The 23,397-nt window shown below is 42.5% G+C and overlaps 1 protein-coding gene across 7 annotated transcripts in view; it reads right to left on the minus strand.

The window, feature by feature from the left end:
• LINGO1 (leucine rich repeat and Ig domain containing 1) overlaps window positions 1-23,397 on the minus strand; it is a 1,021,808-nt gene that overhangs the window by 649,985 nt on the left and 348,426 nt on the right. For 5 of the 7 annotated variants that reach the window (XM_061595341.1, XM_061595342.1, XM_061595346.1 and 2 more), the window contains one exon: window positions 13,719-13,762. The exons of 1 other annotated variant lie outside the window; for it this stretch is intronic. The gene's annotated coding sequence lies outside the window, so the exon portion shown is untranslated. Of the gene's footprint in view, window positions 1-10,946; window positions 11,519-13,718; window positions 13,763-23,397 lie in introns of those variants that run through there. One more of the 7 variants, XR_009758984.1, reaches the window with a different exon arrangement.

Genomic DNA, 23,397 nt, shown 5'->3' on the forward strand with positions numbered 1-23,397 from the left:
TAACTGTTGCATAACAGGTTGCACAATCTGTTGTGCAATGAATTTCTGCTAGTGCGACTGTTGCATTGGATTCCTCTCTTGTGCAACATTAAAACTCACCAGTCTGTAGCGCAAGAGCCTGCACACTGCTAGGTACAGGCCTGAACAGAGAATGTTGAATACAGCCCCTGTGTCTTTTATGGGATCATCTGTGTGTCCCTGCCTGCTGGGTCCCCCCATTGCTCCCCAACCCCACTGAATTCAACTGAGCTATTTACCTAGACCCATTAGATCAGAGTAAGCATAAGGCAAGCAGACCTCCCCCCCCCCCGCAAAACATTCCTGCCTCCTGGAAGACGTCTTCAATTGATCCTGATAGGAATTGTTGACTTCCCCCTCCCTAGATTCAAAGCTACAACTGAGAGTAGATCTACTTTTAGACAAAAACATCTGCAGATACCCCAGAACCACCAGTTTTAATTTTGCAGACCTGTTTGTAAGCTGTGAATCCTCCTCATTTCCATGACCCTTCAGAAGAAAGGCTGCATATATGACTGAACTTTGCTCACATTGAGGGGGAAAGAAACACAGCCCCGTATTTCCTAGGCAATGGTGTGATGCATTCCCAGACTTTCACAGTTGCACTGCAGTTGCCCAGGCATTATTTTTTGGGGGGCGGGGAGGGTAGATGCTCCTGCTCTTCACACATCCATGTAGCTGATCTGATTGGCTTTGCAATGTTGTAACATCATCTTGCACACTATATGATCCCCGACTGGCCATGTCCATGCAGGAAAGGAGAGGAAAATATGGAGCCAGAGAAGCATCAAGAGGAATTTCCTGGCTGCAAAGAGTCGCTAAGAGAAGGGTGTGTGTGTTTATGCTTTGGTGGCCTTGGAGAGGTTTGCACCCCTCAAATGCACTTTTCTTCTGTAAAAATGTTCACCACTGCTCTTCAACTCAGCCTAAGTTTTCAAAGCATGTGGCTGAAAATATACAGTAAGGCCCCGCTTCCCGACGCTTCGCTTCCTGGCGTTCCACTAATGCGGCGGCTTTCATTCCCTGTTTTAAAGCAAATTTTGCAGCTTTTGCGGCATTTTGGTGGCATTTTCGTGCAACGCGCCACATTATACTCAGTGGGGTTCCGCTTTACGGTGATTTCCGCTTTACGGCAGGGGTCCAGAATGGAACCTGCCGTATAAGTGGGGCCCGCCTGTATGTGGGATTCAGAAAGCCCATGCTGTTGTTATTTATTTATTAAATTTATATCCTGCCCCTCCTCCCAGAAGGAGCTCAGGATGGTTCATTTTGTAGGCGTCAATTAGAAATGGGATGAGCAGCTAATTCCATCCAAATTGGTCTTGCTGGCACTCAGTCACAGTTCTGTTCCATGCCATTCCATCTAGTGCCATTGACAGGGAATTTAGGGGTCCAATGGACCGGAGGTCCTGAAGACGTTGAGGACACAGTCTTGTAGCAAAAAGGTAGGCCCTTATTTAGTAAGGAAAATTTAGTAAGGTCAGTTTCCCATGGTGTTCGATGGAGCTCTGCCCCATGGCACTGATGTTCACATATTTATACCCTTCAGGACAAAGAAATTAGCATCTTCCAATCCCAAAATTATACATCCTCAATACATAGTTATGATGCTGCTTACTTTAAAACTAGCCAACCAGATAATAGTCAAAAACTCTAATACCAGCCCATCACTTCTTTTACATAATACATCCAAAACTGGGTTTTTCTGACCTGATGGAGACACTTAGTCTGCTTAAACAAGGTCCTATACATTGAAATCTAATCTTCAGGGTTTTTCTGTCCTATCATACTGAACATTCCAAGAAGAGACCTTGCAAGTGACATAAAGAAACAACATAACAAATAACAGAGAAGAGATTTTCAACTTTGATTCACACATTGAGTTCTTATAACTTCAATATTCAATATTCATCAATATTCCTAAAAAATAAAGTTTATTAAATTCCCCATCACCATCCCATTGCATGCAATTTGTACACATTTTGTGCACAATGTTTATGCAAAACACACACTTTTCAATGCATCACCAGTAAAAAACACATTTTTGTTCGTCTTTTATGTAAAATCCATATTCTTGGGTAAATAATTTTACTGATATTTTATGTAAAATACATACAGGTTTTGCACACTGAAAATGCACTGCCAATTCAAAAGAATGCTGGGTGTTGCATTCTGATCTGCATGCAAGTTTGAGAGTATCCTGTTCTCACCAGACTCCTTAGCAGAAACCTATGAGGGCAACACAAGGGCAGCATTCAGGGTCAGTCTGAAGTCAGAATCCAGAGTCTACCACAAAACAAAGAGGGTGAGGCAAGAATCGGGCTCAGAACAGTCTGGGGTCAGAAGCCAAGCAGTCTGTAAGCAACACAGCTAAGGGGCAAGGCAAGAGGCAGGTCCGGGGTCCACAGGCAATCTTTCGACAGGGCAGGTACCAAGCTGGTGTATAGACATTGTTCCAGCAGCCCTTCCAGCCTAGCACTGGGGTTTTTATGCTGGAGCTGCTGAACCACATCCCAAACCTCAGCTGACTCCCACTGATCACCTATAGCCAGACCTTTACTCCCGTGGAGTCCAGGCCTGTAGTCAGGCACTCCTCTGGATGGGCTGAGTCGCCATCTGGGGGTCTCTCCCTTGGGCTTAGGGGCTATTCACCCTTGATGTCAGAATCAGAGCTTGCCCATGTGCAGATAGCCCATCCTGGACCTCATCATAGGACCTTAGGCTGACTCCAAGGCCAGAGCCTCCTGGTCTTCCTCGGATGACCACTCCTCTGATTAGGACTCCCCTGGCTGAGACCTGAGAAGTCCATGGCAAAAAGTGGACTGAACAAATCCCTCCCCCTTCTCTAACGTCAGCCAACACCACTATTTTGTGACAACAAACAGACATGAGAATGCTCTATGCACAAGTCTTCCAAGTGCCCATGAACAAGCAACAGATCAAAACATTCACTGAATGTGGCAAATAATTTTCCATTAAACATTACTCTAAGAAAACAACAAGACACCAGAAAAAACATGTTAACAGAAGATGAGATAAATGTCATTGAATAGATTATTTTGCTAGAAAGAAAGAAAAAAGTCCAGCTGCCTCTCTTATCTGGTCTCTGACAAGAGTGAATTGCTTATGTAAGAGGAGTAAAAATGCTGAACTTCAGAGCTTTGTTCCTTCTGAATGTTCATCAAATCACACTTGCAGCAACATTTGCAATTCAGTCCAAAGACAACTAAATATACAAATAACCAGAAACACACACACACCCAATATCTCATCAGGAGAAGGTGGGAATAGTTCAAGGCTTAGGATCATGTTCCATGAAACAAGAATTAGACAAAAATCGGGGGGGGGGGATATCTATTAACCATGATAGCCATATAGTATCTTCAGGTTCAGAGGTAGTATGGCTGCTGCCTTGATGCCCCTCCTGGTGGGTTTCAAGCAAGCATCTGAATGACCACTATTGGAAAAAAGGATGTTGGACTCAATGGATCATTGGTCCCATCCAACGGGACTCCATTCCATTGATTTAAAGTCTTCACTTTCATTTTCATCTGCAGCGTATATGACCCTTAACCATACCATTATCTAAAAATAGGCAGATCAAAAGACCAGTGGAGTGGTGAATGGAGACAGCCATAGCTGTCAAGACCAAGGGTTCAATGTCAAGTGTGAGTAGTGAGGGGGCAGGCTTGGGACATGATGCACAAAGGTCTGGTTATGACTATATTGTTACATCTTCCCCAATTCCTCAAGTGATGAGAAGCCCAGAGGAAGTAGCTTATTTTAGATGTGAACTCTCTGAAGGTTTGCAGTAATTGTTGATGGATATATAAGCAGCACATAGTGGAAGCAAATAGACTCCTACAGCAGGCAGCACAACTATAGGTTCAGTTCTACTTCAGATCCTCAAAGAGATCAATTGCACCTTGAGGTATTTCGCTTTCAGTTGCTCACTGCCCTCTGCCTTTCTCTTTCTACCCAACCAGCCATCTCTCTGTCCTCCTCCCAAGCTTTGAGGGGTGTCACATTCCCAAGGCAAGAGAGAGAATCCAGACAACTAAGGACCATCCAGCTCCTTTGGTTACATCCCTGATTACTCACCCGGGTTTTCCAGCATATACACAACACAGGCCCATTCACACTAATGAAGACAGTCAAACTCTTGACAATAAACAACATTGCATTGCAACTAAGCATTGCATTTTAAGAGATGGAACTGACTATGGAACAGATGTTTCCATAGTTGTTTTTTTTAAAAAAAAATGTACCAGCTGCATCTGAGCATTATGAGGTAGGTTGGAGAGACCTGCTCCATTCCCCACCAGCATCAGCCACCATTGCCATTGGTGAGGGATGATGGGAATCAATGGCCAACAACACCTGGAGGATCCCCATCCCTGAGGCAGGCAAAATTGTATTCTGAGCCAGGAAATTAACAGTTTCAGCAACACCACTAATCGTCTCCCTCTTGTATCTTACCACCATCACCTTCCTTGGCATACGTCAGTGATTTTCTTGTTATGCTATTGCCCTGTGGGTTACCGTTTCTACTTTTCTCTAAAGGCGTTCATCCTGAGACAAGCACATAAAATGCACTGTAGACATATATATGGATATATTGTTTCTGCATCCAAATTGTCCTTTTTGTAGCCAACAGGCAAACTGCCCCATTCCATTCACTCCAGAAGTTAATTATTTCCCCAATGCACACACTCTTCCTTTTCCCTTTCCTGCCCCCTATTATCATTTGCAAGATAAATATAGGATTTAAACGTAAAGCAGAATGGATCGTCACTGTCTTATGCTATTAATAAAACTAATTCCACTGCTTAAAATACATGTCGAAAAAATCTGAACAGTAAAAAGGGAACCAAATTTAGCATGAGTGCTTTTTAAGTTTTCAAAAAAGAAATAAGACATGCTGGATCAAATCAAAGGCCCATCTGGAACAGCATTCTTGTTAACACATTGGCTAGCCAAGCATACGGTTGCCATATTGCCCGGTTAGCTGGGTTTTACCCGGTTTCTTTACATGCCACCTGGCGCCCGTTTAGCCCCTTAGGTGGCCCGGATTCTCAGCTTTAATTTTTTTAAAAAATTAGTTTCTAGGTGGTCCTGTTCTCGAGAGATACATAAAAACGTCAGCCCCCCGACTGTTAAATCTTTCTTTAAACAGTACTGTATAACACTTCGTAGCTTTAACCCCGCCTGTTCAGGATTGCAGCCAATCAGTGAAACCAGGGTTGTATTTGGTTGACCTGAGGCAGTGTCTAGAAAACCTCATTGCAATGCCAGAAAATGGTGATTTCCCCCATTTATTTGAAAATCTCATAAATTGGGTAAGTATATACATTTCAGGTTTTTTCCCTCTTGTGTGCAGGAGTCAGATCCTGGGCAGTGTTTTGAAAACCTTCCCAATACTTGCTTTTGTAAAAGCAATGCTAATCCCATATGCCCAGAGTAAATCCCATTGAATTCAATAGGACTTACTTTTGAGTAGACATGGTTATGAATGTGCTGAAAATCAATGGGACTTTGGAGTGAATGTAAAAAAGAATTGTGTTTGTGTTCTCTTTCTGTCTTCTCTTCAGTCCTATTTTAAAGCAAGTAGGCAGGGCTTACTTAGGTATTGCAGTTTTTATTCTGTAGGAAACTAATACTGATTTTTAAAAAACTAATACTGATTTTTCTGCAATGACCAACTGGTTTGACAATAAACTATTATATGGGCTGTATGTATTTATACATCTGCAGTGTGTGTGCGCACGCGTGTATGGAGTGTTTCCAACAACCCTGTGAGGTAGAGTTGGAAACCAAGGCAGCTTACAAGAAGAAATAAAGCCATTTAAAATCCAATACGCATAAAAACAAGTATAAACAGTTTCAAAACAGCGTAAAGTGGCATGATTCAGAATTTTGGGTTGTGTGAATGAAGTTGCTTATCACTTGAGGTTGCATGTCTGTCCCTGTTTGAGTAAGCCCCACTGAATACACCGGGACTTGCTTCTGAATAAATAAACCTCGGATTGTACTATAAATATCTTTACAGTTTGTGTAAATAATAAATATATTTGATAGTCATGCTTATATAAATATTTCTTCATTTATCATATTTTTGGTTTTTGGTTATGAATCCTGACTGGTTGTGAGATGCTTAGTTTTCTGCCTTACTCATAGGAATCTTGTTGTAGTTGGTATGGTATTACATTTAGGAAAGTGTTACTGCCTTTTGTGTTGTTTTTTCCCTATTTGCATTTCACTTATCTTTAACCTCTCTCCGTTACAGCCATAGAAGCAACAGCAGCATATGCAAGGTAATTAACTCCCATTAGTGATAAGAGCAAGAATTTATAATTATTATTTTAATTAAAACAAGAGGCTTATGAGTACTTTGAAGAGGACCAGATATTTATTTTCTTTCTGAGCCCAGGACTGGGTCTTTCATGATGCCCGGGGGGGGGGCAGCAGGAGAGTAGTCGATAAGACAGACATCCTGGCATTGGTAATCTAATTAGCAAGGTATGTGTGGGGTTGTTGCACATTTCCAGGCCCAGTTTCATTTTGAGTATGGAGGTGGAACCTGTGTAGATGTGGTTGATCAAAGGGAGAAGAAATTTTGAGTTAAGCAAAGCTCTGCTTTTATAAAACCTAAGAAACATACAGATACTTTGAATGTCTGAGTGCCTGCACCAGTGGAATACTGGAGGAATTTGTAAAACTTGCTGCAACAGTATTTAGAACTGAGCATGTGGTGTGAAAGACTCCTTTTCCTAACATTTTGGCTTCTTGCTTTTCTCCACACACCACATATCTGAAATATATCGTATATGTAATGGTTAACCATACTAAAAAATGTAAATAAGTTTATTTCGGTCAATGACCAGCAAAGGTTAACCATACTGCTGCCCTGACTTACTTTATGTTTGTTGCTATTTTGTGTTTTTATTATATTATTATATTTGTAAGCTGTGCTGAGATCTGTTTTTAACAGCAGAAGGGCAGGATATAAATCCTCTTAATCAATCAATCAACATTCCATAGTGTTGGAACCTAGAGTCTAGGCATTAAGGCTGAAAATGTTGCTATTAAAAAAAAGATTTCTCACATCTTTCCCCAGTTTTTGGTGGTAATTCCTAGGCACAAAAACTAAACAACTGGACAATCCAAATATTAATATGCAAATAATTTGCATAATATGCAAATTAACCTGCCCGGATTTGTGGGAACTAGAATATGGCAACCCTAGCCAAGCAGCAAGCAGATCATAAATCTCATCAGGGCTACCACCAACATGTGATACTGAGGGATACACTGCCTTTTAACATGGAGGTTTTATTTAGTTGTGGTGGATTAGCAGCCATAAGACTTTCCTACATGAAATAGTTAAACCCCACTTTAAAACCACCAAAGTTAGAAACCACTACCACATTAATATTGATTACTGAAATTCCTCAATCTAGGCATTATTATAAAGCAGGGATGGGCTCCCCCCACCTGAATTCATGGGGGATATTCTTTTTCCCCTGTAGGAATCCATGTATTTTATAGTGCTATGCACAGCTCCCCCAAAACCTGGAGGATCCAACCGTGCTTGCATCTGCTTCTCCAGTGTATCCTCTGCAGGGAATGAAGCAAATCGATGCAGCCTGCAGGATTGCACTTTCTGCTCACCAGCTAGCGAGTGGAGGGTTCAGTCTCGTTCTGTTTGACTGTGTGTGCGTGTGTGTTTCCCTGCTGGGCACAGGCACACACAGCCAAAGTTCCCTCTTCCCACCCAGTGCTCCGCCCCCTGCCAGCTCTGGCTTGCTCCAACTCAACCCGGGGTAATCCAGGGCTGTTTCGACCTGACTTGACTGAAGCCTGGATCTGCCTGAACCAGCCAGATTTAGTTCAGGATTCAGATTTTATCCCTAGTGCTTTTGCCACATAAATGACCTTCTCACAAGTGGTCCTACTTCAGATATCCAACCAATTATCTATAATGATCCACATCATTTTCTTGATGATACTATATAACTCTGTGTCTGATGTGATGATGGTCATGAACCCTCTTCAGCTATAACAGTGATGAGGAACCTCAGGCCCAGGAGTCAAATGCCCCAGCCATACCATCTCTCTCCAGGCCACTGTAGTGACACATATTTCCAGAGGAATCTAGATGTGAGGGCCAAGGAGGCTTAGTATGGCATGCCCCATTCCCCCTGTCCCATGTCTCATACCCCTGATTTATTGGGGTGCTTATTGCTTTTGCACACTGTCATAGTATTGGAGTCTGGAGAGTTTAAAGCATAGGCTTTCTGACATTGGTTATAATAAGCTGAGAAAGAAGTTATTTCACTCTGCCTATGTTCAAAAACAGGGGTTGAGAAAGTTGTTCAATTAATCAAAACAATCCAGCTTGTCTCATACTCCTGCTTGCCCAGGTGGGCTTGTTTATGGCTTTCTCAAGCTGAGAAGGGACAGTGAGCTTAATTGGTTTGTCAATGTTCTCATCTGGCTTATGTAAACAAGAGTCAGAGAGACACCCGGTAGTCAAAACAAAGCAGCCATGCACATGAAGGGAAAGCTGGGAATGAATGTCACAACTGTAGCACATCCAGGGTTAGGAGAGAGAAACAAAAGTCACCTGTGTGAGAACTCAGCAACCTGGGTGCTGGGAAGATAATGATCTCATAGGTATAAGGTGCCCCTTCCCAGGGGGCCTTTTGGGTATAAATTGAGGACCCCTAGATCAGAGAGATTAAGCTTTAAAGTAACATCAAGATAAGTCTCAAGGAGCCTCAAGACCAAGCTTCAAGCAGAAACAGAAAGCAGAGTCTCAAACAAGAATCCTTGCTGTGGCTGTTCAAAGGGCTTCCAGCCAGCGAGGCAAACGTAAGATAAGTGCAAAGATAGGGGGAGGAAGGGACACATTAGCCATTAGTTATGTTTTAGTGTTTTATTGCCAGCAAACGACAGTTCAATGTACACAGCTTTGCTTCAATAAATCAGTTAACATTTTTACGACCAGTGTGTTCATTGCCTTTTGAAATTTTGAACTAATTTGCTTGGTGCCTGCCCAGGATAGGCGTTTGGCAATTCAGCCATATTTATTATTTATTTATTTATTTATTAAATTTGTATCCTGCCCTTCCTCCCATCCCTCACTGCCCATCACACCCTCCTCAAGTGTTTTTGCCTGGCTGAACTCTGATCAAGCCTCTTGCCTGCCTGAATGGAGGACCGAGAGGTATATGTGGGTGTTCAAACTAGCCTATGTGCAAAGGTACAGTTCACATTAATTACACTACCTACTTTCACCTCTGACCCCACTCACTGGCATGCAACCCCCCCAAATATCACCCAGAACGAAATGTGATTCTTTGGCTGAAAAATGTCCCTGACCCTTGAACCATACCAAGTGGGTCATCATAGCCAACTGAAATAAAGGAGAGAATAACCAAATGAGGACAAAGAAAGTGAGGGCAAAGTAGATGAAGGAAAATGGTGCACAGAAGAACAAAGAAGAAAGAGGCTGAGTATGGACCAAACAGTATCAAGTAAATTATAGATTTGGAAGTGACCTCGAAAGCTTATCTAGCCCAACCCCTGGCCAATGAAGGAAATCTCCTAGAGCATCCCTGAGAAGTCACCATCCAGCCTCTACTTAAAAGCTTCTAATCAAGGAAAGCCCACCACCATTGGATGTTCCACCATCAAATAGCTCTTATTATTAGAAAGTTCTTCCTAAAACTTTTCTCTTGGAATTTGAACTCACTGGTTTGGGTCCTACCGTCTTGCGCAATGGAAACCAAATCTGCTCCATCACTTATGTGACAGCCTAGAGCAGCCTTTCCCAACCAGTGTGCCTCCAGATGTTGTTGGACCACAACTCCCATCAGCCTCAGCCAGCATTGCCAATGGTCAGGAAAGATGGGAATTGTAGTCCAGCAACATCTGGAGGCACACTGGTTGGGATAGGCTGGCCTAGAGAAATGAAAGCCCAGAGGGGGGAGGGAAACGGAAACATCATTTCAAAAATTCTGAAACAGTTGTTTTGTTTTTTCAAAAAAATTGGAAAAATGAAAAAAAAGGGGGTGGGACTGTTTTCTTGAATTTTCTGGACCCCCCCCCCGGGCATTCACATCTCTAGACAGCACTTCAAATACTTGGTGGATATTATATCACCTCTTTATAATTTCTTCTCTAGTCTAAACATACCCAACTCCTTCAACTTTTCCTTATTGTACTTAGTCTCCAGGGCCCTCACCATTTGGGTACTTTTCCATTTATCAATATCCGCTTACTTAATGGGGTAGATAAATATCTTATTCAATTGTGGGAAGTGAGACAAATTCAATTCAATATAGCAACCCACCTTTGTTTTATGGCCATCTGTGACATCATCACATGAGATAGCATTGTGACATCATCAGCATGTGAATCTTTACAGCCAACTGGAATAACTGTAAATCACTTTGGGACCTTTTTAGTGGGAAGCATTATATGAATGTAATAAACCTAAACCTAACTAATGCACAAATGTGCAGAATTTAAATTTCAAATGAGCAGTACTATTAGCATACAACTGCATACAGACAGCTCTATATCCTTCTAGTGGTCTTTTCACCTCCTTGGAGGCTAAAGATTGAGAAACTCTGTTCCACCTCCTGTACAAATTATGAGGATTTTATGAGTAGGAAGGATTTTAATTTAGTTCACATTTTAATGCAAATCTACCTAATTCACACTCCCTAAAACCATAGACAAACTGAAACACACATATTCTTCAAAATTCTAACCAAATAATGTGTACAAATGGGGGGACATGCATAAAATGCTTATATTAGTGAAAACAACATATTAATGTACATTCTGTTAGAGAAAACAGCTTACAAAATGTATAGATTGAGCAAAAGTATATGCAAAAATTTGTATGTTAAGAAAAATGTGAACTAAAATATCACAAACTGAGAACTGAACTGAAGATTGGAAAAATGAGAGGAAATAAAATTGGCAGATTCCTCCACCCTTAATCATGAGTCAGTCTGATTAATCCATGGAGAATCTATCTCAGATTGGGCTATATAACAAGGTAATTAGACATTTGATAGGGTTCCTCCTTGCTTTCAAAGAGCAGAACAGAACAGGTTGCTGAGTGGTAACCAATTACGTTGTCAACTCTCAACAGTGGATGAACCAATAAGCCTAGTGAAAAGGTTCTCAGACTTTGTTCTATTATGTTTCTTTGATGTGGTCAAGACTTGGGCCTCCCCAAAGCCAAAGCAACAAATAGATCTTGCCCAGTAGAAGTCTGCAGCCATCCCAAACACCTCTGAGCAGTTCAGTTCCACAGAAATGGCAGGTGACATGGCGATCCTGTCCCTGGAGTGCACCACCTTCAGACCTCAGGTGGGGGAACTGCATGCTTGAATGATGCTGCTTCCACATCGATACTGGCATTAGCAGCTTCACTGAAAAGGTGTGGTGATGCCAGCATCTGAGAGGAATATCTGGGAGGCTGGTGAAAGGGAGTTACCATCATTACCACTGTCCAGCATCTCCCTTTGTTGCTGCCAGAGCTTCCTTGGAGAAGAGATGGTTGAGCCAGGGGCAAGATGTCTATCCTGATGAGAGGTTCCCATCACCACCTACACCCTGTTTCTCCCTAAGATCCCAACATTATTTCTTTATTGCAGGTGTGGAGAACCTCTGGCCATCCAGAAGTTGCTGAACCACAACTCCCATCATCCCTAGCCATTGGCCATGCTTGCTGGAGGTGATAGGAGTTGTAGTTCAGCAACATCTGGGCCAGGGGTTCCCCACACCTGATTTATTTGCTTACTGACTTACTATATCCCACCTTTCCTTCAAGGAGCTCAAGGGAGTATATATAGTTCTCCCCCCCTTCTGTTTCATCCTCCCAACAACCCTGTGAGGTAAGTTAGACTGAGAGATGGTGGCTGGCCAAATGTTACCCAGTGAGCTTTGTGGTTAAGTGAGGGAATTGAATCCAGTCCTGGTCCAACATTTTCACTGCTACACTAAACTGGCTCTCGGAAATTGGATTGTTGTGCAAGACCAGCAATAGCAACTGAGGTGGGTTACTTCTTTCTTTGTTACTGCTAATTTTGCTTTCATGTTTTATCGGATCATTTCATTGCTGAGTTTCTTCTGTTTGAAGGTGTTAATATGTTTTGCATTTTTTTAATGTCGTGTATGGATATTTGATGTTCATCGTGAGCCACTCTGGGATCAGTCCACTGTTGGAAAACAGTGTATAAATTAAACAGAGCAAAGATTCCCTGCACCCAAACCTGCATATCAGATAGCAGGCCAGTCTCCTTCTGTGCCTCCTTATAAGGCATCCTCATATTCTGAGCACCCTAGGCATAAATAAAGTTGGATAGATCCCAGGTACTTCAGCACCTAACATATGCTGCTGTTAACTAGGACTGCAATTAGTTTATAGCCCTGTGCTAGCAAATCAGAAATAGAAACAGATACATGACAAACTACTTATAACCTTTAGTACTAATAAATACAACAATTAAAGAACTGCATTATAAAAATAACACATTTCCATTGAAAGAGTCCCACATAATAATGTGTAAATCTAGAATCAAGGCAGACCTAAATCTGAGGGATGAATTCAAGGACTTGAATTATGATTAGAATGCTAAATTCACCTATTGATGGTGTTGCTAGGTCTTAAGAGTCTGACCTGACATTTCAGGGTGTTACCCTCCTTCTCATGGAAAGGGTGATGGACCACAACCAAGGAGTGAACCTAATTTTTGCTTGAGAGGTTTTCCCATTCATTTCACCCACCCACATCCATCAGACTCTACCCTAATATACCGCACACAACTAGGCCTCTTCCCCTTATTAGCCATTCTGTGCCCCCACTAGGTCCTGCTAAACTTTGCCCCCCCAACTCAGATCCTCTCTGATCTACCAGGCCTCACCCCTTAGCTCCCAGTCCTCACTACCTGATTGAAGCATCGGGCAAGCTCACGGCCCTACCAAATGTACCTGCAGAAACTTCTCTGGATTCAAGTACCAGTCCTCCAAAAAAAAAAAAGGGGGGGGGGAGATCCAACCCATTTCTCCTTTGCTTTCCAGGTAACAAATACATCTACTGAAATCAAGGTTTTCTTTGGAATATTCAAATCAGCTACCATCCACCTGTTAAGCATGACAAAATCATCTGCACCAGTGTTTCTGAGTGAAATGGAGTGCCCCACACCATTACAAAGAATGCAGACCTATCCGTGTTTGCCATTTCCAGGATGAATGTCAAAGGCAGTTTTTGGTAATCCAAGAGTGTTTCCTAATGACATTGTTTGCCACCAGCAACTGGCCCTCCACATGGTTAGAGCAGACCATCTGCACAGCTTGTGACTCACCCACACAACAAGCCAATTTCATCCCACTATTGTGGCCTTCCAGGTACGAAGGACATTTTCTTTGCTATTGTTTTAAATTATTCCTTACAAGTAATTATAATTAAGCCTGTTAGGGACCACCATATGGGGCTAGTGAGACACATTTGGCTTGATGGGTGACCAGTTTTGCAAACCTGTGTTAGGATCACCACGTAGCAAAAGACTGTTTTAATCTGCCCACTATTTTACTAAGATATATGGTGAAGCTATGCAGAGGTGCAACATCAGCACACCATTCTAACTGGGAAAAAGAAGAGATTCCATAGCACTTACCAGTGACAGAAATCTGCCAAGGGCCTTCTGTATAGTGAAGAAACCTGTGAAAGAACAAAGGGGGTGAGGATAAGGCAAATAGCTCATTCAAAGGATCAAACATTTGACACCCATGTTTTAGGAATGGAGAGTACCTCTCAATAATTTCCCAAGTCTCAGACAAGAGGGACATGTGAAAAACACAGAATACTATGTGGTGATGAAACATCTTATAGCACAAGGACCCTCCAGATGCAGAAGGTGTTGGGATCCAACTCCCATGAACCCCAGTTATCATGCCCAATGGTCAGGGATGTTGGGAGCTGGGGTCCAACAATATCTAGGAGATACCACATTGGCTACCTCTGTTATAATGGTGTGTGAAAAGACTAGCTTGCTTCTTGTATGGCTGCAACCAGTCCAGAGCTTGGAAAAGTTACTTTTTTGAACTACAGCTCCCATCAGCCCCAGCCAGCATGGCCACTGGATTGGGCTGATGGGAGTTGTAGTTCAAAAAAGTAACTTTTCCAAGCTCTGGACCATGATGTGAGTCCTGAAATGCAGTTAGGGTGGTGGATCATTTTCAGTAGGGAAAGGGTTCTGTTGAGATTCGAGACCAGGGTGTGTGTGTGTGGGGGAGAGAGACAGATCTGGCTGCCAATCGCAGCAGAAAGTTATGAAAGTTATGGCAGAGGTTGAGTTCCAATACAGCTGCAGAGGATTATGAAAGCAAAAATAGCAGGCAGGCGTTAAGATCCAAGGGAGCAAGCAATATCCTCGCTCAAGGCACAAGTAGTTCAGCAAGCCCCAAGGCCAGGCTTTATAGGACCTGGTGAGCAAGGACTGGTCCTCGGGGTCAGCTAACTGGGTGTTCAGGCACACTGGAACTGCTGCCTAGACTGCACCCTCAATGCAAGACAAGCTTACAGTGGTAACAACATTGGTGATGATGACAGAGGTTAAGGTGCCAGAGCCTGACTTGGTAGGAAAAGAATCTCTCTCTCTCTCTCTCTCTCTCTCTCTCTCTCTCTCTCTCACACACACACACACACACACACACACACACACACACACACACACACACACACACTCACTCACTCACTCACTCATCGATGAGTAGTAATGGGCATGTTGTCTTTCAGGGAGGTCTATCATTACCAATCTTTCCATAGATGAATCATATAATCATAGAGTTGGAGGGTACCTTGACACCCTTCTGGTCTAATGTCATGCTCAGTGCAAGAAATTAGGAGCTAGAACATCCCCAACAGAAGGCTGTACAGCCTCTAAATAAACACATCCAGTGAGAAAGAGCCCAGCAGTCCTCTAGGTCATTAGATCCAAAGATGAATCACTCTTACCATCAAGACATGTTTTGTACTACTCAACTGAAATTTCCCCTATGAAAATTAAGGCCATTTGAGAGAGTCCTGCTGTTGGGTATTAGAGTGTTGTCAGGGCCACCCTCAGTCTTTGGTTCTCTGGTTCCTTCACCCATTCCTCATATGACTTCTTTTCTATACCAATCATTGTCTGTGTTGCCCTCTATTGAATTTGTAGTTGTGCTTTCAAGGGCACCATTTTAAAAACCACAACTTTACTGAGAGGCAGATACATCAAGAGATTATTCTATTTATATCTGTTAGAGGTTCAGGACTTTATGACACAATGCCATTACATCAGGGATGTTGTTGGATGCCAATTCCCATCAGACTGAGCCAGAATGGCCAATAGTCAGGGATAATGGGAGCTATAGTCCAAAAACATCTAGAGGGCCACAGGTTTCCTATCACCGCATTGCATAGTGTCTGGAAGATTACAGAGGGATGCATATATGGTAAATATGAATGTACACATATGTACAGTATTATTATGCCAACAGATGAACTGCTAATAATAGTGCTCTATTAGTTCAAGTCTCCATGTCTATTGTACTTAGATAGGACTCAGTAACTAGAGGTTTGTGCCAATTGCTTCTCAAAATTCCTCCACACTATTTGGTAGAGAAATTGGGGGAGGGGAAGCCCATTTCCCTGAATATCTCCCCCTGGAGAACTTCTCCAATGCTTTCTCAGGGATTGGATTTACCATTAGCAGTGGCAATAGGGATCACTCTCTCTCTCTCTCTCTCTTTGTCCCACAACTACTGAAAGTGACAGCAGTAATTGTGTTGGCAGCCCGGCCACAATGTTACTTCTTCCACAATGGCCTAGGACAGGTGTGGGGAACCTTTGGTCCTCAAGATGTTGCTGAACTACAGTTGAGAACATTGGCCATGCTTGTTGGAGTTCATGTGAGTTTAGGGTTGCCAGGTCAGAAACATCCCAAAACCTGAGATTTTAGGGGCGGGCCCGAGTGATGTCACGGGGCAGGCCCAAGTGATGTCATTAAGCATGATACATTAAGCATCAATCACAGTTGCTTGGAGCATACAATTAAAAAAAATATCTGAGTGGAAATTAAACTAGACATCATAGCTAAAAGATGGAGCCTGGGTAGGGAACATTTAATCTAGCCTACTTGCTTTCGGCAAGAAGGGTTTAAGTGCCTTCAGGCCAGGCCAGTCACCAGAAGGCCACTGTAGGAAGAAAGGAGCCTAGTGTTGTGGAGATGTTAGATGGGAGCATTCAGGAGTAAAGATGGATGCCCCTGAAGGCTGCAATTCTAAACACACGTACTAAGGGACTAAGCCCCCATAGAAATCAACAGGACTTACTTCTGAGTAGATATAGTTTGGATTGTGCTGTTGATAAAGCTTGACTAGGGATCCTCTACAAAGACATCCATATCTAAGCAGGGTTGGCAACCCCCTGCCTGCAATGCCCTGCCCTTATCTTTTAATGTGGCTGCTCCAACCTTCTTTACAGATTTGACCCTTCACTTCAGAAAGAGGTCTGAGAAGTGAGTAAGAGTAAGAAGATTCTCTACCATTTCTGTCTGCATAGATGCCCTCATACTTCCATGCAGATGCCCTCATACTTCCCCTGCACCCAGCACAAACTCTGGGCCAGGTGGGACGCAGTGGCATCTCATAGAGGACACCCTCCCCTTTCATGGGGTGTATGATTTGTTCTGGCCCAGAGCAGATTTTGGGGTGGGCACCCCCAATTACTTATTTTTCCTGTATGTCTTTTTCTGCTTTGATTTTGTATAGATGCCCTCTTCTGTGCCCTGTGCCCAGCAGAAGCCCTGGGCCAGGCGGGACGCAGTGGCATCTCATAGAGGACACCCTCCCCTTTCCTGGGGTATATGATTTGTCCTGGCCCAGAGCAGAGTTTGGGGTGGGCACCCCCAGTTACTTATTTTTTATGATTTTATGACATCATTATGTATTTATGATAATATCAGAAGCCTGTTGATTTTGATTGCATAAATGTATTGTTACTCTTGAAGGGGAGAGTCCCCTGATCACAGTGATATATCATACAGGGTACCCCAACATATACTTTGGGGTTCAGAGACATGTTAAGTTTGGTTTGAAGTTGCTGTAGTTGTCAACTCTTCTTTTTTAGTGTTCTGAACTTTCAAGCAAATAAGGAACTGGGAACTAGGAACCATCTTCAGCGTCATATCAGTTAAATAGATTAAACAGTCGTGAGAGGGCAGCTGATGTTTTGGTGTATATCTCCAGAACCAGACCACCTAGAAACTTTTTTTTTAATTGAAGCTGAGAGTCCGGAGATTAAGGGGTGCTAGCCGGAGAGTCGGAGCCCCCCCCCCAAAAACGGAGACTCCGGCCAGAAAACAGAGACCTGGTAACTCTATGTGAGTTATAGTTCAGCAATATCTGGAGGCCAAAAGTTCCCCACCCCTACCCTAGGATCATTGTGGGTTTCAGGGATGTGTGTGTGTGTGTGTCATGCAAGGAGGGGGCAGATAGATGAGGGCAAAACAGAGGATGAGGACTTGGACTGGGAACCTGGGGAGAGGGCAGACAACAGGATGGACTCACAGAGCATCCCAGTCCCTTTGTTTGACAGCTCAGCCCCCTGAGCTCCTGAGTCCCCTCCACCTTGCATGTCAGACATTTCCCAGCCAAGCGCTGCCCAGCTTCCCACACCTGAACTGACAGCTAACAGCCCCCCCCATCGGAGGGGGAAGCTGAGTTCAAACCACCTTTGCACTGCACTCGGAGGTGCTGGAGGAGGGAAATTCAACAGATTAAGCTGAGGCAGAATCATAGTTTGCGTGTGTAAGCCAAGCCTCAGTTGCTGAGTCAACATCTTAGAGTCACAAAGTTATGCTTAGTCAGTGTTAGAATAGACTTAAGTTCCTAGAAAGAGTAGTTAGGTAAATGAGGTGAACTGCTTTGGATGTATCTATTACTTTAATAAAAAGAGAAAAAGCCATAGCTGAGTCTGATTCTGAATTCTTCAACTTTGGGTAGGGCAGTGTGTGTGTTTGGGGGAATACCAGTTGCCACACACACACAAAGATGGATAATATTCAGAGAAAATTCTGCAAAGTGGCCTTCTTTTTCAGGGGAGGAGTGAGAAAGAAATATCAGATATTTTTCCAGAAGAAAATGAGAAATTTAGATTCAGCTCTACCTTTATTCAGAGCAGGAAAACTCCCAACTCCTGGATTTGCTACTGCATAGGGAAAAAGTTTTTCTGGGACAAAACAGGGCCAATGGAGATGGCAAAAAGCATATCTTTCACCCCTTTTGAACATAACAGCACTTCTTTGCTTCACATACAAATCTGGATTTTTTTTAAAAAAACTAATGTTCTCAGTTCTCTGTATGAATAAGACAACCTATTAGTCATCTGCAATATGGCACAATTGCCAAATTCTTCTGTTTTCAGTTACTACCGGGGAAGTGAGGGCGGGGGTCAAGCAAGCAAGAAAATAATCTTGGAAGTATAGAAATGTGAGTTTCTTCTAAAGCTTAGAGAAGAAAAATGTATCACAGAGAGGGCTGGACCTGTGGCTCCCCACCCTTTTGTTAAGTGATATACAAATAGGATTATTCCTATTCTTCAAGCGCCCTGCAATAAGCCACATTTCTGTGGGTTATACCCAAACAAGTGCTAAGTCACAGTCCTGTTAGTGCAAGGATTTATGCTTGCACAATGGGATTTTCCCTGTCTCTCCAGAACACCCCCTAAATCTATTCTAGGGGTCCTCCCCAACTTTCCAGAGCAGACTTGGGGAAGGCATGGGGCATCCGTGGGTGAAGGAGAAGGGGAAAGTACAATTGTGCAATTGGAAATCCTTAAGCTAATGGACCATGTTAGTTGGACACTAACTATGCTATGTCTGATTGGTGCCAAAGTATCCAAGTGAATGGCATTTTGGGCTTTTTAGCTTATAAAAACAAAAAGACTACAGGGAGATGACAAAGGTGTATAAAATTATGTCAGTGCATCACTAAACTAATGGATGTGTTACTACAGGGGCATCACTAGGGGTGTGGGGGGGGTGCGGACCGCACCGGGTGACACCATCAGAGGGGGGTGACTCTCAGCTTTAATTTTTAAAAAAATTAAGTTTCTAGGTGGTCCGGTTCTCGAGATATACATAAAAATGTCAGCCGCCCCCTAGTGGCATTAAGCGGGGGGTGCGGAGTACACCAGGTGACACCATCAGAGGGGGGTGAGTCTCAGCTTTAATTTAAAAAAAATTAAGTTTCTAGGTGGTCCGGTTCTCAAGATATACATAAAAACATCAGCCGCCCCCTTTAAATCTTTTTTTAAACTACTGTATAGCACTTCGTAGCTTTAACCCCGCCCGTTCAGGATTGCAGCCAATCAGTGAAGTGTTTGTTTGACCTGTGGCAGTGTCTAGTAAACCTCATTGCAAGGCCAGAAAATGGTGGTTCCCCCCCCCCCCGTTTATCTGAAAATCTCATAAATTGGGTAAGTATATACATTTCAGTTTTTTCCCCTCTTGTGTGTAGGAGTCAGATCCTGGGCAGTGTTTTCAAAACCTTCCCAATACTTGCTTTTGTGGGGGTAAAAACATTGCTAATCCCATATGTCCAGAGTAAATCCCATTGAATTCAATAGGATTTACTTTTGAGTAGACATGGTTATGAATGTGCTGAAAATCAATGGGACTTTGGAGTGAATGTAAAAAAGAATTGTGTTCTCTTTCTGTCTCTCCCTCCTCCAGTCCTATTTTAAAGCAAGTAGGCAGTTACTTAGGTATTACAGTTTTTATTCTGTAGGAAACGAATACTGATTTTTTAAAAACTGATTTTTCTGCAATGACCAACTGGTTTGACAATAAACTATTATATGGGCTGTATGTATTTATACATCTGCAGTGTGTGTGTGTGTGTAGTCTTTCCAACAACCCTGTGAGGTGGGGTTGGAAACCAAGGCAGCTCACAACAAGAAATAAAGCCATTTAAAATCCAATAACCATAAAGCAAGAATAAACAGTTGGAAAACAGCCTAAAGAGGCATGATTCTGAATTTTGGGTTGGGTGAATGAAGTTTATTTATTTATTATTTGATTTATATCCTGCACTTCCTCCCAGTAGGAGCCCAGGGCGGCAAACAAAAGCACTAAAAGCACTTTAAAACATCATAAAAACAGACTTTAAAATATATTAAAACATCTTTGAAAATATTTTTTAAAAGCTTTTAAAAAAAGAAAAGGCTTAAAAACATATTAAAAAGAAGTTCCAACACAGACTCAGACTGGGATAAGGTCTCAACTTAAAAGAACAAGTTCCTTATCACTTGAGGCTGTAGTTCTCAGCACACTTCCCAGTTTGAGTAAGCCCCATTGAATACATTGGGACTTGCTTCTGAGTAGACAAACATCGGATTGCACTATAAATATATTTACAGATTGTGTAATTCATAAACATATTTGAGAGTCATGTTTATATAAATATTTCTTCATACTGTGTCCCAATAAGTATTTGATTTCACACTATGGTTGTAGATGCTTTTTTCCTCTACATTTTAAGTGTGCCCTTCTTCCTGGGGGTGGTCATGGTTCTCCATTGTTTTCATCCTGAGGGGAGGATAGGCTGAGAGATGGTGAGTAGCACATTTAAGGTCTCTTCACCTCCCCCCCCCTTTTTTAATTTGTATTTATTTTATATTTCTCCAATATCTTCCCCTGGCTGTTTTTATGTATTTTAAATATTTTTAGATTAAATAAATAGGAAATCATAATTGTGAACCTCCCTAAAAGCAATTTACCTATCCTTATGTTTTGACAAAGTGATGGTGTGAAGGCATGCTGGTAGAACAAGAGACTGTGTCTGAGGCATGTTATAAGGTGTTTGAGGACTTTGTCACACATTACTTTTTGAGACCTGTAGATTTATGTTGGAAAGAACACGTGCACGTATTGAATGGTGGCTTGGGTGCTGTTTTTTCAGTCTACGCTGCATGTGTAGGGAAGGTGATACATCATCTGGCAGCTAGCTTCATAACGTGAGAATGAAAAACATTTGGATCACCATTCACTTGTTTACTTTTCTCACTATTGAGACCACTTCATATATTACTTTTTCATACACAGAAATTTAATCTTTATATAGGAAAAATATTTTGTAAAATGTGAAGGACAGTGGCTGCCTAGTCAGTATAACCACTGTACAAGATCTACTCAGCCACTGTAATTACCTTTTTGTTTTGAGTGCACTGTTGTCTGGGTCTTGGTTCAGGTGTGTATCCAACTTTGATGTGCTTATGGAAGGGGTGTGCAAGTAGTGCCCCCCCCCAAGTGTGGAGGCTTGGACAAACATTGTGTTATGGAAAACCAAAGTTTGTGTGAAAGTACAGATTTGGGAATGCCATCAGTGTAATCCTAAATACACTTAATAAATAATATCGAACTTGCACGTCACAAAATATATTACGGTCATGTCCATAAGCACCAGGAGGGTAGTCGCCCAGGGGATCTTAGTCCCTCTGCTTTTTTGGGAGCAGGGTCCCTATGTCTCCAAGCATCCTACAGTCAGCATGAAAAGGGAGTGTGTTAGTCACTGAGAAGAGTCTTCTAATATGCTTCCTTGCCTTTTCTGCAGATTGGAGCCAATCAGAGTGAAAGGAGGTAAGTCAGCCAATGAGAAGACTCTTCTCAGTTGCTAACGCTCTCCACTTTCATGCTGATTGGCTCCTAGAGATGTTTGTTGTTGTGAGAGAATGCATTAACAAAGATCTCATTCTTAATCCAGGAGCAAAAAAGGGTGTATGTGGCTGTAACTATCATGAAGGGACTCTGCAGTTCTGAATTTTCTACTAAACAACTGATAAATACCTATGTAACTTTGTGTCTGGAGACTTATTATTAAGAATCCTGTTCTCGATGGGATTACACTCCCCCTGAAAGAGCAGGTTCGTAGTCTGGGAATACTCTTAGATCCTTCTCTGTCACTCAAGGCTCAAGTAGCCTCGGTGGCACAAAATGCGTTCTACCAACATCGGTTGGTGGCCCAGCTACGTCCCTATCTGAACAGAGAAGATCTCACCTCAGTTGTTCATGCTCTGGTAACCTCTCGATTGGACTACTGCAATGCGCTCTACATAGGGCTGCCTTTGAAGACGGTTCGGAAGCTACAGCTGGTGCAAAATGCGGCGGCCAGACTAATAACGAGGACCAGCCGGTCTGAACACATAACACCTGTTCTGGCCCGCTTGCACTGGCTACCTATATGCTTCGGGGCCAGATTCAAAGTGTTGGTTTTAACCTATAAAGCCTTATACGGCGCGGGACCACAATACCTTTCGGAACGCCTCTCCCGATATGAATCTGTCCATACACTATGCTCAACATCGAAGGCCCTCCTCCGAGTTCCGACTCATAGAGAGGCTCGGAGGATGGTAACAAGAACTAGGGCCTTCTCAGTGGTGGCCCCCGGACTGTGGAATAGTCTTTCCGAAGAAGTGTGCTTGGCGCCGACATTGTTATCCTTTCGGCGCCAAGTCAAAACCTTCCTATTTTATCAGGCATTTTAGCTTTTCTTAAACATGTTTTAATTGGTTTTAGATTGTGGATTTGCATTTATATTTTTTGTATTGTTCTGTGTGATTCTATTGTATTTATTGTAATGGTTGTACACCGCCCAGAGAGCTATGCTAGTGGGGCGGTATAAAAATTCAATAAATAAATAAATAAATAAATAAAATCACTTTCCATAATTGTAAGGAGGTGTGTCCACACGCAAGCATCCCAGGCCCCTAAATGAGGGGAGAGAGCAGCCATAGGGACATAAGCAGGTGTCTTATTCCAGGGTTTCCCAAACCTTTCTTCTACGTAGACCACTTGAAAATTGCTGAGGGTCTGAAAGTATCTGAAAATTTACTATGGGGATATGCAAGATAATTAACTCCCATTAGTAATAAGAGCAAGAATTTGAGCTGTGCGTATGATATTGTAATTCAAAGGTGTAATTTTAATTTTGCTAGCTGTTTATGTCACTACTATTGCCATTACATTCAGTGATATATGGGAATGTCGTTCCTTTTAGGGACGGATTTGCCGCCGCCATTATTAAAGGGAGGACTCGTGAATGCTCGCGATATAAACATTTTCAAGTCACGTGAGATCGTTCACCCAATCAGGAAGGGTGTTGGAGCAGCATATGAAAGGCTGCTTCTTCTTCTCGTTAATGCCTTTTTTGCCTCGCGGCATATGCGGTTGGTTCGTGCTTCCCGTGGCTCCGTCGGCGTATTGGTGTGATTGTTCTATTTATTCTAAGTTATATTTGATCGTTGTAATCCTTCAATCT

Source organism: Rhineura floridana, chromosome 14, assembly GCF_030035675.1.
Source record: "Rhineura floridana isolate rRhiFlo1 chromosome 14, rRhiFlo1.hap2, whole genome shotgun sequence".
Classification (NCBI taxonomy): Eukaryota; Metazoa; Chordata; class Lepidosauria; order Squamata; family Rhineuridae; genus Rhineura; species Rhineura floridana.